Source organism: Podarcis muralis, chromosome 15, assembly GCF_964188315.1.
Source record: "Podarcis muralis chromosome 15, rPodMur119.hap1.1, whole genome shotgun sequence".
In the NCBI taxonomy this organism is placed as follows: domain Eukaryota; kingdom Metazoa; phylum Chordata; class Lepidosauria; order Squamata; family Lacertidae; genus Podarcis; species Podarcis muralis.
Genome location: NC_135669.1, coordinates 1552539 through 1567085, shown reverse-complemented (window position 1 = coordinate 1567085; position 14547 = coordinate 1552539). Strand labels below are relative to the sequence as shown.

At 49.4% G+C, this 14547-nt stretch overlaps 1 protein-coding gene and 1 long non-coding RNA gene across 10 annotated transcripts in view; one reads left to right on the top strand and one right to left on the bottom strand.

The window, feature by feature from the left end:
• Positions 1-5333, bottom strand: part of FGFR1 (fibroblast growth factor receptor 1) — a 117296-nt gene extending 111963 nt beyond the window's left edge. For 3 of the 9 annotated variants that reach the window (XM_028707893.2, XM_028707898.2, XM_077919215.1), the window contains exon 1: positions 4861-5011. The gene's annotated coding sequence lies outside the window, so the exon portion shown is untranslated. The other 6 variants (XM_028707897.2, XM_028707899.2, XM_077919216.1 and 3 more) reach the window with 4 other exon arrangements.
• A 191-nt stretch (positions 5334-5524) lies between these two features.
• On the top strand, positions 5525-10579 carry LOC144325623 (uncharacterized). The gene is made up of 2 exons (XR_013390796.1): positions 5525-5626; positions 6991-10579. It is a non-coding gene; the product is annotated as an uncharacterized LOC144325623 (long non-coding RNA).
• Positions 10580-14547: the final 3968 nt, after the last annotated feature.

The following is a 14547-nucleotide window of genomic DNA, read 5'->3' as shown; positions in this document are numbered from 1 at the left end:
GCACACACGCATAGTCTCCAATTGCTTGGGGGAAAGCCCTGGAGAGGAGGGGTCTTAGCTGGCTGTGGGGAGGTTGGAACTTTCAGTCTTGGCAACTGATCTTCATGGAGTAAGGCCCCAAGGAGTGTGAACTGTGTGCCCAGTAGGTCTAACACTGAACCAACTGTGTGGAGGCTGTGCTTTTGCTAATAAAGAGTTGACTGACTGCTCCTGCAGCACAGGGTGGGGCTAACTGAAGTTGGGAGCCCAAGAGCATCTGCAGGGCCACAAATTCCCCATCCCTTACTCAGAGGTAGGTATAAAATACACAAACCTTTTTCACAAATCTGCCAAGAACCTACAACCCTCAATTCCCAGTGGCTGAACTTTCATCCTTTAAGCCATGCTGGATATGTCAAAGAAAACCCAGGAAAATCTGAACACTAGTCAAGCAAGTTCAGTCGGTAGAGCATGAGACTCTTAACCTCAGGACTGTGGGTTCAAGTCCCACGTTGGTCAAAAGATTCCTGCATTGCAGGCGGCTGGACTAGATGACCCTTGTGGTCCCATCCAACTCTGTAATTCCATGGATCTAACATTTAGATGGGTTCAGTTTAAACAGAAGTGAACAAATCAAAACTGGCTGAACAATGCAACAAGAGAATTATGTCTTTTATAGGTCTTGTTCCAAGAAATACTCTTCAGTTACAGAATGCCAAACTTCAAAAGAAGTGCCAATTATTATTTGGTCTGTTCCCACCTTTTCAAGATAGAAGTATCAATGGGATAAATTTCTAGGGAGTGTGTTTATGATCTGGTTAGGATCTGGTGGTATTTGGAATCTTTCCTTAGTTCCCAGGATTGTGTAATAGCCATTTGGGGCTGGAGGGATATGTGCAGTGAATAAAAATTAAATTGCGCATTGACAAAGGATGGAAGCTTGCAGGTTTGAAACATACACCAGTTTTAGCTATCCCTCACTGTAAAACAGTCCTGGTTTTCAAACTCTTGAATTCAAGCCCAACACAACTTGAGAAAAATCTCTGCCAAGTATTTAACTCACACTTAACCTTATTTGTAGTGCAAGAGTCACTTCCTGCTTAGTCAAGGTGCAGGACCACTGATCCACTCATGCCGAACATGTGAAATGATTCCATTGAAAAGCCCTGCTTTTGAGGCCATGCATGAAGCCATTCAACTTTTTCTTGGGGTGCTTGATCTGTGATAGCTCATTCACACAGAAGTCACCACTCTGAATCATCAAGTGAGAAGCTCACAAAGAAAAGCAGCTCAGAAACAGAAGGAACTGAAAATTCCCATCAAGCCAAAAGTGCCATCCTGTCAAGGAGAGAAGAATCCCCCACCCCCGACAACGGCAAGCAGTTTCGCCAGGGACAGCCAACTCCTTTCAGAGCATAGCAAGAGCTCGGCTCTCGCACACCAAAGGCCTCCCTAGTCCCCCTTACCCCACGGCCCATGGGGAGCCCCAGGCCTCTCCTGATATTCCTCTCCTCTAGTAAGCTGTTACTCAGGGATGCTGATCCTGGAGGCACAAGTAGCCATTAGGACCAGCAGCCATTGACAGCCCTTTCCTCTATGCATCTGTCTAATCCTGCATAAAAGCCATCTAAGTTGGTGCCCATCACAGCACCTGGTGCAAGGACCCTTGAGCTGCGTCTCCCAGAGCTGGATTACCAAATAGGCAGAGTAGGCACTGGCCTACGGGCCCCAAACCTTTTAGGGGCCCCATGTCTGAAGGGAATTAGAGAGCAAGATAACAGGTTGTTGCTGTTGTTATTGTTAAATAGACAGGGGTAGGAAAGGAAGGGGACTTTCAGAGGACAAGGGATGGCAGGATCTGGTGGTTGAGGAGATGGAATTAGGCACAAGGCAAGTGGGGCTGGGAAGGGGAAACTAGAAAGGGAAGGGGGAACTAAAAAGCCCACCTTTAAAAAGCTGTAGGATAGGCCTGGTTGAAGAGGAACATTTTTGCCTGGCACCTAAAATATATAATGAAGGTGCCAGGCCAACCTCTGGAGAGCATTCCACAAAACAAACTTGTCTTGGGGGTTGCCTATGAGTCACCTGCAGGTGGAGGTGCACCCACAAGGTCACCCTTAAAAGCAGCATTCATTGTAGCCAATAAAACAGATGATAGTGGGCTGTTTCGGCAGTTGTGCCAGGGTCCCAAAACGCTTTACCCTGCTGCCTCTCAATTGCTAGGCACTTGCCATCTCTTAAGTCCTTCTGGGCATGAATTCCATTGCATCAACATTCTGGCCAGCTCATAACACACAGTTGGCAAGAAATAAACGTTCAAAGAAGAACAATCATAGTTGTTATATTGCACTATGGCTGTCCCAGGATGTGCTCTGAAGGCTCTTTTTTTTTTTTTTTTTTGCTTTCCATAGCAGTGGAAGTCAGCTTGCAGCTGAATTCCTGGACATGCTAGGAAAGCAGGGGAAGAGAATCTTTTGCAGCTGCAAAGCCACATTCACTCCTGGTCAGCCTTCTAGGGGCCACTTGGCAGTGGTCGGCAGAGTCAGAGGCAAAAATAAGAAGAAAAATCTAACTTTGTAGGATAGCCAAGTTTCTATGCACCCACCAGAGGTCAAGGACACATTCTAGCCTGGGGAAAACATTCAAGGAGGGTGTGGAATATGGCTGGAGAGGAGGCGTGTGACCTGGGAAGAATGGTAAGGGCCAAACAGAGACCTGGAGGGCAACATCTGGCTTGGGACCAAGGTTTCCCAGCCCTGTAACTAGAGAATAAGCCCCACTGAACTAAATAGGATGCCGATCGAAAGGTCGGCGGTTCGAATCCCCGCGGCGGGGTGCACTCCCGTTGTTCGGTCCCAGCGCCTGCCAACCTAGCAGTTCGAAAGCACCCCCGGGTGCAAGTAGATAAATAGGGACCGCTTACTAGCGGGAAGGTAAACGGCGTTTCCGTGTGTGCTGCGCTGGCTCGCCAGATGCAGCTTTGTCACGCTGGCCACGTGACCCGGAAGTGTCTGCGGACAGCGCTGGCCCCCGGCCTCTTGAGTGAGATGGGCGCACAACCCTAGAGTCTGTTAAGACTGGCCCGTACGGGCAGGGGTACCTTTACCTTTACCTAGATGTGCTTTCATTTGCACAACATACGGTTTCGTCAGCCCTCCAAAGCAGGCACTCTTCAGTCTGTTTGTGTCAACAAATTCCATAGGAATCACTGCACTGAGTCTCTCGCAGGCAGCTAAGAGCCCAGCGGTACCTCAGCAGATTTACTGTAACTTAAGCTCTTGTGGACGAGAGCCAAACCTGTGCACAAGATAAGAAGAGGTGACCCTGCACTTTCCTTGAACACATTTGGGCATTGCACAGAAATGTCACAGACTTACTGTAGCTCCTACATTTCAGGGGCTTTGGGCTCCCCTGCTTATATCCTCCCCCCACCCCACCCTGGAGCCCACTGCTGCCAATGGAGGAGGAGGCCTCGTGCAGCTAATGGAGGCAGCTCTGGAGTCCACAAAAGATCACAGCACAAGTAAATCTCTTAGTCTTTAAGATGCCAGGAGGCTCTCTGCTCTTTCTGCATCTATCAAGAGCAGTCTTCCCTCCCCTTCAGCCAAGCAAAGTAGCAAGGGGAGAAGCGGGGCTCCTTCCTCTGGACCAGCCTTCATAAGGGAAAGGATGGGGTGTGGGGTTGGGTTTTTTCCAGGAACCCAGTAAGAAACAGGCATCTCAGAGGGATTCTGGATACCTGCTGGCTCACACACCTCACCCTTTGTCCCAACCTTTCAGAACAAATAGATTTCAAACTTTAACAGGGGGCAGCTTCCAGCATTTCTTAGGTCTGTGTAAAAGGTGCACCAACAGTCACATTGAGCAACAGGGACAAGCAAGCTCAGCTCCTGGCTTCCCAGGAGGATGGGCAGAGTCCTCAGGGTCTGCCCCCAGGTCCCAATTCCACAGACCCTGCAGCGCTCCAGTTTGGCGACTGGGAGGGCAGCTGATATTCCTAGGATGTGGGGGGGGGGGCGCTGGGGGCCCCACCTGCTGCTGATCCTTTGCCTTAGGCAACCCAAGCACAAGCCGCAGAAAGATCACGCCTTGCTCTGGCGAAGGCAGTAGTTATTTTAGAATAACTACCACTCAGCCGCTGCCTGATGCTCGGCAAGAGAGAGAACACTCTCTGCCCTCAAGGAGCTTACAATCTTCATTCTGAGAGCGGAGAGAGCTGAGACCGCGAGCCAAGGCAGCTCCTCAGGCCGACTTCGCTTTCGTGAGGGGTCGGGATTCGGGGGTTAAAGCAAAGGCTTCCGCGGGCAGGCGCCCCCATTCCCAGTTCGCCCATAAAGGGGTTTGCCTAAAAACCAAAACGTACCAAGTCGATCCCTAGAACCAGCTTAGCCGCTAAACGCAGGTCGACTGAGCATGCCAAGAGCGCCCTTGCCTCCCCGGCCCCGTCGGGCGCTGATCCGCCGCCAGCGGCGATTCCCAGCCAGCAGGATGCGGCCGCGCAGCTCGCAGCTCAGTCCAAAGCGAGGGCGAGGCGGCCAAGCCTGCTCCGCTTCCCCGACGGCGGCGAGTCGCCTCCCGGGGCCCCGCCGCGCTCCCCCCGCCGCCCCCTCCCGCCCCCCAAGCAGCACCAGGGCGGGCTGCTGGCCCCAGGCCCCCCCCCCGCCGCCGCCCGCGCTGCACCGCCGGGAGCCCGACGCCGGGGGCGATGGCGGACCCGCTTCAGCCGCGGGAAGTTGGCCAGCTTCTGGCCGAGCCCCGCCGCTGCCCCCTCGCCGCCCGCGCCCGGATCCGCGTCTCCCGGAGGCCCGGCGGCCCAGCGCCAAGTTGGCCGGGAAAAGTTTCTGCCGCCGCCGCCGCCGCCGCCGCGTTGGAGCGACTTACCGCTGGGCTGGGTCCCTCCTGGGCCGGGCGGCGGAGCGGGAGCCCGGCAGGGCCGCGCGGGCCCCGGGAAACAATGGGCGGCTGGGCGGCTCTCGTCGACTGGCTGGCGGGCCAAGGGCAGCCTCCTCCCGGCGGGCCACGAGCTGGCGGCGGCGGCGGCGGCGGCTTCTCGCTGAGGCAGCCGGAGCCCAGGCGGAGAGTGGCTCCCGCAGCGCCGCGCCGGAGCCGCGAGGGAGCCTCGCCCCGCCCCCGCCCCGCCCCTCCGGCGCCGCCGCTCGGAGCCCGCCCCCCCCCCCGCGAAGGCCCCCCCCCCCACTTACCGGGGAGTAAACCCCATGGACTCCAGGAGGACTTACCGCTGAGTAGCGAGGAGAGGCGCGTCCGTCTCCTCGGCCGGCCTTTTGCGGCAGCCTTACTCAGCGGCAAGCCGGCCAAGTCCCCCAGAAGCCCCCGAAGCGCCGGCGCAGCTGCTCCCTCTGGGCTGGACTTGGGGCAGGAGAGCAGGGAGCCCTCGGCCCCCGGAGCAGCTTCTGGAGGAAGGGAAGCCGCCTTCCCATCTCCGGAGCGCCCGCCCGCCCGCCCTCCCCCGAAAGACCGCCCAGTCTGGAGCTGGGGCCGAGAACGAGGAGACCGAGGCTCCAACGCCCTCGAGCGCCCCTTGGGCCAGTCGCTCTCGCGAGGTGGCTGAGAGGATAAAAGGAGCAGGGAGAAGCAAGGGCAGGATGTCACCTTGAGCTCCTTCTAAGATGGGTTATGAATGCAAGAGGTAAGTAAAATTGCAGCTCATAAGGTTGAAGTCCTGGCCATACTTGCTTGGAGCAATCTCATTTCCAAGACAGCGTGTCTAGGATCAGGCTGCATGTTATGTACAGTGGTACCCCGCAAGACGAACGCCTCGCAAGACGGAAAACCCGCTAGACGAAAGGGTTTTACGTTTTGGAGGCGCTTCGCAAGACGAATTTCCCTATGGGCTTGCTTCGCAAGACGACAGCCCATAGGGAAATATCCGGGACAGCGGGGAAGCGCAGCGCGTCTTCCCCACTGTCCTCGGACCTCCTCCGAAGCCTGGCGGCGGGGCGGGAATACCTCCTCCCGCCGCCGCCGGGCTTCGGAAGGCTCCTCCGAAGCCGGGCGGTGGGGCGGGAACACCTGCCCCCGCCGCCCGGCTTCGGAACGATGCTCCGAAGCCGGGCGGCGGGGAGGGAACACCTTCTGAAGGCGGGCGGGGGGCGAAAGTCTTTGCTCCCCCCTGCCTGCCTTCCCGGGAGAGCGGAGAAACACACTGTGTTTCTCCGCTGTCCCGGACGGCTTTTGAAGGCAGGCAGGGGGGAGCATAGACTTTCGCCCCCCGCCCGCCTTCAGAAGAGGTCCAGCTTGAGTTTGCGGGAACCTTAGCCATTAGCTGTGGCGATGACTTCTTTTTCCCCTTCCTGCCTTTCTCTTTTTTATCTTGTGCAGCAGATTTGTTTGAGTCCGATGGGAGTAGATTAAATAATTTCTGCCATTGTTTATGTCGGCTTATCTTTATTTTCCTTGTTGTTTTAATGTTCTTAGTTTTCTTTTCCCTGGCTTTTGGTCTATTTTTTTGCAATTTCTTGGTTGTTACTGCTTGTCTCATCTTCACAGTTTCATCTGGGTTATGCACAAGTTCATCTGGTTTATGCACTTGGGGTGCATCAGTTGCTGTTGTCTCTTTTGGTTGGGGAATAAAATTTTCCACAAGGGTCAGCAATAACCCATTTGTTATTGTCAAGTAATTTTTTATGTTGGAAAGGTCTGTATTTATATCTTGGAGGTGGGCCTGAAAATGGCCATCACTCGGTTCAGTTTGAGTATATTTAGAAATGGGCGCCTGGTCTTGGTGGCATGTTGTTAATTCTGCCAGGGGCCGCTGATTATAGGTGACAGAAATATTTTCCTCAAGTTTCTCCGCTAGAACTAGCTCTTGCGCCAAGCTTCTTGGGGAATTTGTGTTTCCAGAGTTTTGTTGAAGCTCTTTGAAGTAATGTGACCGGTCAAGATAAGTAAGGGGGGGAGGAGTGACTTCGTCAATAATTAGTTCAATTTGTTCACTCATGCATTCCTCCCTCTTAGGGAAATAATTTATAATTTTACTTTGTCTCTTTCCAGGTCCCGGGGGGCTAAGTGGCGTATCTGGCAAGATACCCAACTCCTTACATATCTTTCTGGTGAGGACCATGTTTCTGGTGAGGACCCAGTTCTCGTTGTCCACCACCTGCTGAATTCTCTGGGTGAGGGTAGGGTCTTCGCTAAACTGGCCTTGCCCAAGCCTATCAATAACTGCCTGTTGATGACGCCACTGCTGAAGCCCAGACGATCGTCACCCACCAAGGGGCTTTCCGGTGCCGCCGTTTGCAGTTTGGGGCAAGTGTAGCTCCTGGCATCTTTCAAAGCCTCATGGAGCATCTCCTGCAGGGGCGCCCGGGTGTGGTGCCATATTTTGATGATGTCTTGGTATCCGCAGACTCAAATCAGCAGCTGTTTGAGCGCATCCACGCTGTGCTGACCAGGTTCCAGGAGGTTAAAAAAGTTGAAAAAAGAAAAGTGCCAGATCGCCGTTCCACAGCTGGGCTACCTTATCGACGCCTCCAGTCTTCACCCGACGGCATCCAAGATCCGGGCCATTCAGCAGGCCCCGATTCCAAAAAGCAAGGTGGAGTTGCAGGCGTTCCTGGCGCTGCTGAACTTCTACAACATGTTCCTGCACCACAAAGCAACACTAGCCGAGCCTCTACACCGCCTCCTCAGCACATAGGTACCGTGGTCCTGGGGTCATTGGGAAACGGCAGCTTTCTTTCTTTTTTTTAAAGATATTTATTAAAAGTTTAACAATTACAAAAAAAAGAAAAGAAAAAGACAGGCAATAAGAAGTTACAATACATCAAAGAATAAAAAGCAAAATAAAAAAAACAATACTGCGCAACAATAAAGAGAAAAAACAAAAACATTTAAGAACAAAAACATTTAAAAACACTGCCTGGAGAGGCCAGAGATTGAGCCTGGGACCTTCTGCATACAAAGCATGTGCTCTGCATTGACCTCCCTGCTGCCACAGTGAAGAGTGACCTCTTCAGCCTGGTCCTTTGCATATTTACTCACAAGGCCCACAGAGTTGGTTAGACCTGCTCTTGGGTGTGTGCGTGCATCAGGTGGCACCCTCCGTGAAATTTCAGTGCTGCAAGTCTCTCCCTTCTGAGGGTGGTGGTGCAGATTTATTCAATGTCTGCGGGTTGTGTGGCTGTTAAAAACACAATAAGAAAAAGACAGACATCATTTCCTACTCTTCTCAAGAGTAAATGGTTCCCAGTTAGGAATTCCTTGCCAGATAAAACCCTGACCAGCACCATTTTTTACTGCATCCTTGGCCCGTGCTGGGCTGGAGTGGGGTGGGGAGGAAAGGTCTAGAGTGTTTCCTGAGCCAATACTGCAATTTTTATTTGGCACACTATTTCTTTTTCTTCCATTAAAAGAAAAATCAATAGTCAGGCATAAATCAGAAAAGCTGGCTGTATAAAACTAGACCCAAGTCATCAAGCCTTTTAGCATGAAGCAAGGCTGCATATTCATTCATTCTTTCATTCATTCATTCACATCAGGGGTCACCAAGCTTTCTGGAGCCCTGGGCACATTGGCAAACTGCAGAAACTGTTGTGTGCAGCACAAATACATCACAACCAAGCACACACCAGGGAGCCTTTCAAGTCTTTTTTCCCCAAGGGGGGGGGGGCGGCAGAGGATGAAGGGAGTTTGTAAATGCCAGGGAAGGCGTCCAGGAGTGTAGATGTGCCAACAGCCAAGACAGTGGAGCCGGTGATGTTAAAGCATTTGCTCTTCAACCCCAAAGGCTCCCAGAGTGACTTACACATCACAAAACCAAACTAAACCCCCAAGCAGTTCCTGCCCTCTAGCCTGCTGTACGGAAGGGGACACACTAAAGGAAAAGGGGATGGGAAGGGAGGAGGGAGATAAAGCAAGCTCAGAACTACAGTTAACAACCAACCAGGGTGGAAACTGGTCAGGTGACCTCATGGAATAATCTGTGCTAGGTGGCAGCAGGTTTCTCAGCAGAGCCAGTTAAATCTCTCTGCTTCCCTCTTCTCCCTCAATGAAATGGCGGTGCCAGCATTGTTGAAGAATCCATGTGAAATTTGATTGTGCAAAGGGGACGGATACCCCAAGAGCAAGGTGTGGGGAGTGCCAAGGGCCCATGGCCCCAGGTGCACAATTTTTAAGGGGGTGTGAACCAGGCACCTGACGCAGTGTTCCTCTCTGCCTGCCAAAGGCTGTGTCAGCCAGCCCCCCCCCCCCCGTGCAGGCGGCTCAGCGCTGCCCTGCTTTGCTCCTGTGGGGATGGGGTCGCGCCAGTGGTGTCAGTGGTGAGGGCTGGGCTGGTGAGCACCCTCTCTCCACTGGGTGCTGGCAACAGCCACTACACTGCCGCTTCTGAAAATGTTATTTGTTCCAAACATTTCATGTAACCCCCCTGGGGACCCCCTCCCCCAGACTGAAAAACGGGAAATGTTTTCAATAAATAAACACATGCAGAAGGAAAAGCTCCCTAGAAGACTCTGGGCCCAAGTCTTATAGGGGCTGGCTACATACAGTCGTACCTTGGTTTTTGAACAGCTTAGTTCTTGAACATTTTGGCTCCCAAACGCCACAAAGTGACTATTCCAGTTTGTGAACTATTTTTGGAAGCCGAACGTCTGACGGGGCTTCTGTGGCTTCCGATTGGCTGCAGGAGCTTCCTGCAGCCAACCAGAAGCCGTGCTTTGGTTTCTGAAAGTTTTGGAAGTCGAACGGATTTCCGGAAAGGATTCTGTTTGACTTCCAAGGTATGACTGTACTCAGTGGTAGAGCATCTACTTTGCCTTCAGCAGGCTCTGGGTTCAATCCCTGACATCTCCAGGTAGGGCTGAGAGGGACTTCCTGTCTGAAACCCCAGAGAGCTGCTACCAGCCAGTGTAGGCAAGAACGAGCTGAGTGGACCATTGGTGTGACTCAGTAGAAAGCAACTTCCTACAGTCCTGAGTTGGTCCTGCAAAGAATGCAGTGTAGATCTTTTAGAAGAGGGGCAGGAAGTTCATGACAGACCACATCTGCCAACAGATGGGAAGCAGTGTTTGGGTGTCTGTTGGGGCTTCTGAACTACTCGAATAATCAAAGTTGTGCAAGACAAGAAGAAACTTGCATGATGATAAATAAACCTGCATTGACTTGGAGGACCACAGCAGCTTCTCCCTGTAGGCAGGTGGCCCAGGTGCTTTGCACAAACCCGAACCAGAAGACGCAACATGCCAACAAGTGCCAGAACTGTTAACATGGGTGCTTCCTTGCCAACTTGTGCCTTTCTTTGCTGATTGCCCCTCATCAGCAGTTTTTCAACCCTTTTAGAAATTGGATACATCTTGACAGAATACAATAAATAATCAGAAGGGAAAGGAGAACTTTGAAGCAAATAGGCAGAAGTTTTTTTAAAAAGTCAGTTCTTGGGAGACATTGCAAATTGCCTCCTCCTCTGTAGAAAGCTGGTATTTGCAAGAATCCTGGCAAGAAGCTCTAATAACATTAATTGCCAAACAAGGGACAGAATTGACAGAAACCAAAAACTATAGACCAATTTCATTGTTGAACATTATAAGTTATTCACGGAGGTTTTGGCAAAGAGATTAAAGAAAATTTTGAATAGAATTATAAATGAGGACCAAGGTGGATTCTTGTCTGGAAAACAAATGCAAAACAACATGAGAACAGTAATTGACATCCTGGAGTATTTAGATATGAGACCCGATAAGAAAGCTGCGCTAGTATTAGTTGATGCGGAAAAAGCATTTGATAATGTTTCTGGGAAATTTATGGAAAAAACAATATAATTTATGGATTTAGGAGAAACATTTGGACGTGGGATAAAAGCAATACATAGAAATAAAATGCCAAATTGATAAATTTGGAAGATCAGGAAAAGCAGGAGTTACAGTGGTACCTTGGGTTACATACGCTTCAGGTTACATACGCTTCAGGTTACAGACTCCACTAACCCAGAAATAGTACCTCAGGTTAAGAACTTTGCTTCAGGATGAGAACATAAATCGTGTTCTGGCGGTGCGGTGGCAGCGTGAGGCCCCATTAGCTAAAGTGGTGCTTCAGGTTAAGAACAGTTTTAGGTTAAGAACGGACATCCGGAACGAATTAAGTACTTAACCCAAAGTACCACTGTACAAAATAAGACGGGTTTATTCATAACAAAAAAATCAAGTATCTGGAATTTGGATCTCTGCCAAAAACAAAAATTTATTTGTTGATAATTACAGTAAAGTATGGAGGGAGATCAACAGAGACCTAAAAAATGGGGGGGGGGGGAGTAAATCTATCACTGTGGGGCAGAATTTTGACTAGCAAGACGTCCGTGTCACCAAAAATGTTATTCTTATTACAAATGCTACCAATAATAAGTGGGACAAGCTGTTTCAAGGAGTGGCGGAAAGAACTAGCAAAGTTTATACGGCAAGGCAAAAACCCCAGAATTAAGTACAAATTACTGACCGTGATAAAGGATAGAGGGGGCTTTGCTTTGCCAGACCTTAAACTATATTACAAGGCAGCTTGTCTTTGCTGGATAAAGGATTGGATGACTTTGGAAAACACAAGCATATTGGATATAGAGAAGAGGGATAACAGATGTGGCTGGCACAGATCTCTGGGTTACAACGAAGTGAAGGTGCATAGAGGCATAATTGGAAAATCTTTATACACAGTCTGGGAAAAACACAAAAAGTTATTAGAACCAAAGACACCATGGTGGCTATCACCCCTGAAGCCTTCGCGGTAAAAAAGAAAAATATGACTATGTAAAAAAGAAAAATATGACTATGTTGTCCCTATTTTCAAAAAGGGGAAAAGAGAGGACCCAAATAATTATTGCCCAGTCAGTCTGACATCAATACCAGGGAAGATTCTGGAGCAGATCATTAAGCAAACAGTCTGTGAGCACCTAGAAAGGAATGCTGTGATCACCAATAGTCAGCATGGATTTCTGAAAAATAAGCCATGTCAGACTAACCTGATCTCGTTTTTTGACAGAATTACAAGCCTGGTAGATGAAGGGAACGCGGTGGATGTAGCCTACCTTGATTTCAGCAAGGCATTTGACAAGGTGCCCCATGATATTCTTGTAAAGAAGCTGGTAAAATGCGGTCTTGACTATGCTACCACTCAGTGGATTTGTAACTGGCTGACTGACCGAACCCAAAGGGTGCTCATCAATGGTTCCTCTTCATCCTGGAGAAGAGTGACTAGTGGGGTGCCACAGGGTTCTGTCTTGGGCCCGGTCTTATTCAACATCTTTATCAACGACTTGGATGATGGACTCAAGGGCATCCTGATCAAATTTGCAGATGACACCAAACTGGGGGGGGGTGTGTGTGGCTAACACCCCAGAGGACAGGATCACACTTCAAAACGACCTTGACAGATTAGAGAACTGGGCCAAAACAAACAAGATGAACTTTAACAGGGAGAAATGTAAAGTATTGCACTTGGGCAAAAAAAATGAGAGGCACAAATACAAGATGGGGGACACCTGGCTTGAGAGCAGTACATGTGAAAAGGATCTAGGAGTCTTGGTTGACCACAAACTTGACATGAGCCAACAGTGTGACGCGGCAGCTAAAAAAGCCAATGCAATTCTGGGCTGCATCAATAGGAGTATAGCATCTAGATCAAGGGAAGTAATAGTGCCACTGTATTCTGCTCTGGTCAGACCTCACCTGGAGTACAGCAACCCAAAATGGTCAAGCAGCTGATCCATTATAGACAAAAAGGTAGTAATTGGGCTTTTAAAGTTTCATAACTGCGGTTTGGAATCTTTTTGACACAGTGGGCCACATCTTTATTTACCCCAAACTCCTTGGATCAGCTCTGGCATTATAACCATCTGACTTACCAAAACCGGCCCAGGAAAGTTGAGTGAGTTTCTGCCTAAATGGGACTGAGCTTCCCCCACATCAGCTGATGAGCAGGGAGTCCACACCTGCTTTCTGCAGCTACTTTCTAACTGCCCTTCACTTGGCAAGTGGCACCAGGTGTGAGCAGGTGCGCATGGTGTGGAGAAACTGGATTAGTAGATTTGGAACAGACAAAGCAGTTCTTCACAAAGGGCATAGCTAAACTCTGGGATTTGGCCCACCAGGTGTAGTGCTGCCTGCCTGCTTGGCCTGCTTTAAATGGGGTTTAGACTAGGCCTTAACAGAGGATAAGATTATCAGCAGCTACTAGTCATGATGGCTACACCATCCTGCTGGGGAACAGGAATAGGAGAGGGCTATTGCACTCTGATTTGGGGCTTCCTAGAGCTACCTGGCTAGCCACTGTCAGGACAACATGCTGGATCAGGGGCAGCTCTGGTCTGGTGGCACAGAGCTCCCTTGTGCTGCATTGCAGGAGGGAAAGACAGCTGCACACACACACTTGGCTTTTCCAAGACAACAGGGTAAAAACTGGATCCAGTAAAATATGAGCCACATCACAGAGCTGTCACATTTCCAGCTTCCTTGTTCAGATCTATGTACTTTTCAAGGGAGAAGAGGACCCCCTCATGTCTAAGGGATGAGTGAACAACAAAGAATCATCTGGATGCCTGGATTCAGAACACGGAGTAGCACACAGGAGCAGAGTATTAAACTCATAAAAATAAACTGCACAATGTAGTGTTAGGAATGCAGATTGTTAAACCTTTAGATCCCATTCAGCTGCACACAGCAGCTGACCTCTTACTACCCCTCTTGCAATGATCAGACAACACACTGTTCAGTAAGTTTACTTACAGGTTCAAAATATCAGCCATGCAGTATTCCATGCAGCAGCGAGGATAATGCAGCCAAAATAATACTGGGTAAGAAATTCAGCAAAGTAGTTTCAAACATGCAGTCTGTGCTTAGGAGGAAGTACAGACACATCCTTCTTGGTAGATTACATGATGGAGAAGAGGAGGAGGAGGAAGAAGGAGAAGGAGAAAGGGGGCATGACCTAGCTGAGTTTATCTAGCAGTACAACTCTGTGGTCCTTTATGTTAAATAGTGGGTAGACATAGCAGACGATGCAGCAATTTCTCCAAAGCAGCTCTTTATTTGTAAGCTGGAACAGAACTGAACAGCAAACAGCTCAGCCGGCCTGCTTTTATAGGCAGCCAGCTGCCAACATTGTAGCAACAGCAACCCAGGGTTTCCTTGTTTTTTTTATATAAATTTTTTATTAAAGTTTCAAAAGTTTTTTATAACAACAAAGACAAAACAAAACAATACAATACAGTAAAAATGACAAACAAACAAAAAGTATAAAAAACACATATAATTTCAACCCTTAATTTCTTATAACTTACTTCCCCGACTTCCTCATACCTCCCCTTTCTGTATTCCAATTTCTAACTAATTTTTCAGCAAATACTTCCCTTATTTTTATCTTAATTTTGATCTTACTTTTTCTCTTTAACTTATCCATTACCGCTAATAACCACATATTTTCTAATCCAGCGTCATTTTAACATTCATTAATTTTACGATATTTCTTTAGATAGTCCTTAAATTTTTTCCAATCTTCCTCCACTGTTTCTCTTCCCTGGTTTCGGATTCTGCTCGTCATCTGTGCCAGGCCCATGTAGTCTATCACCTT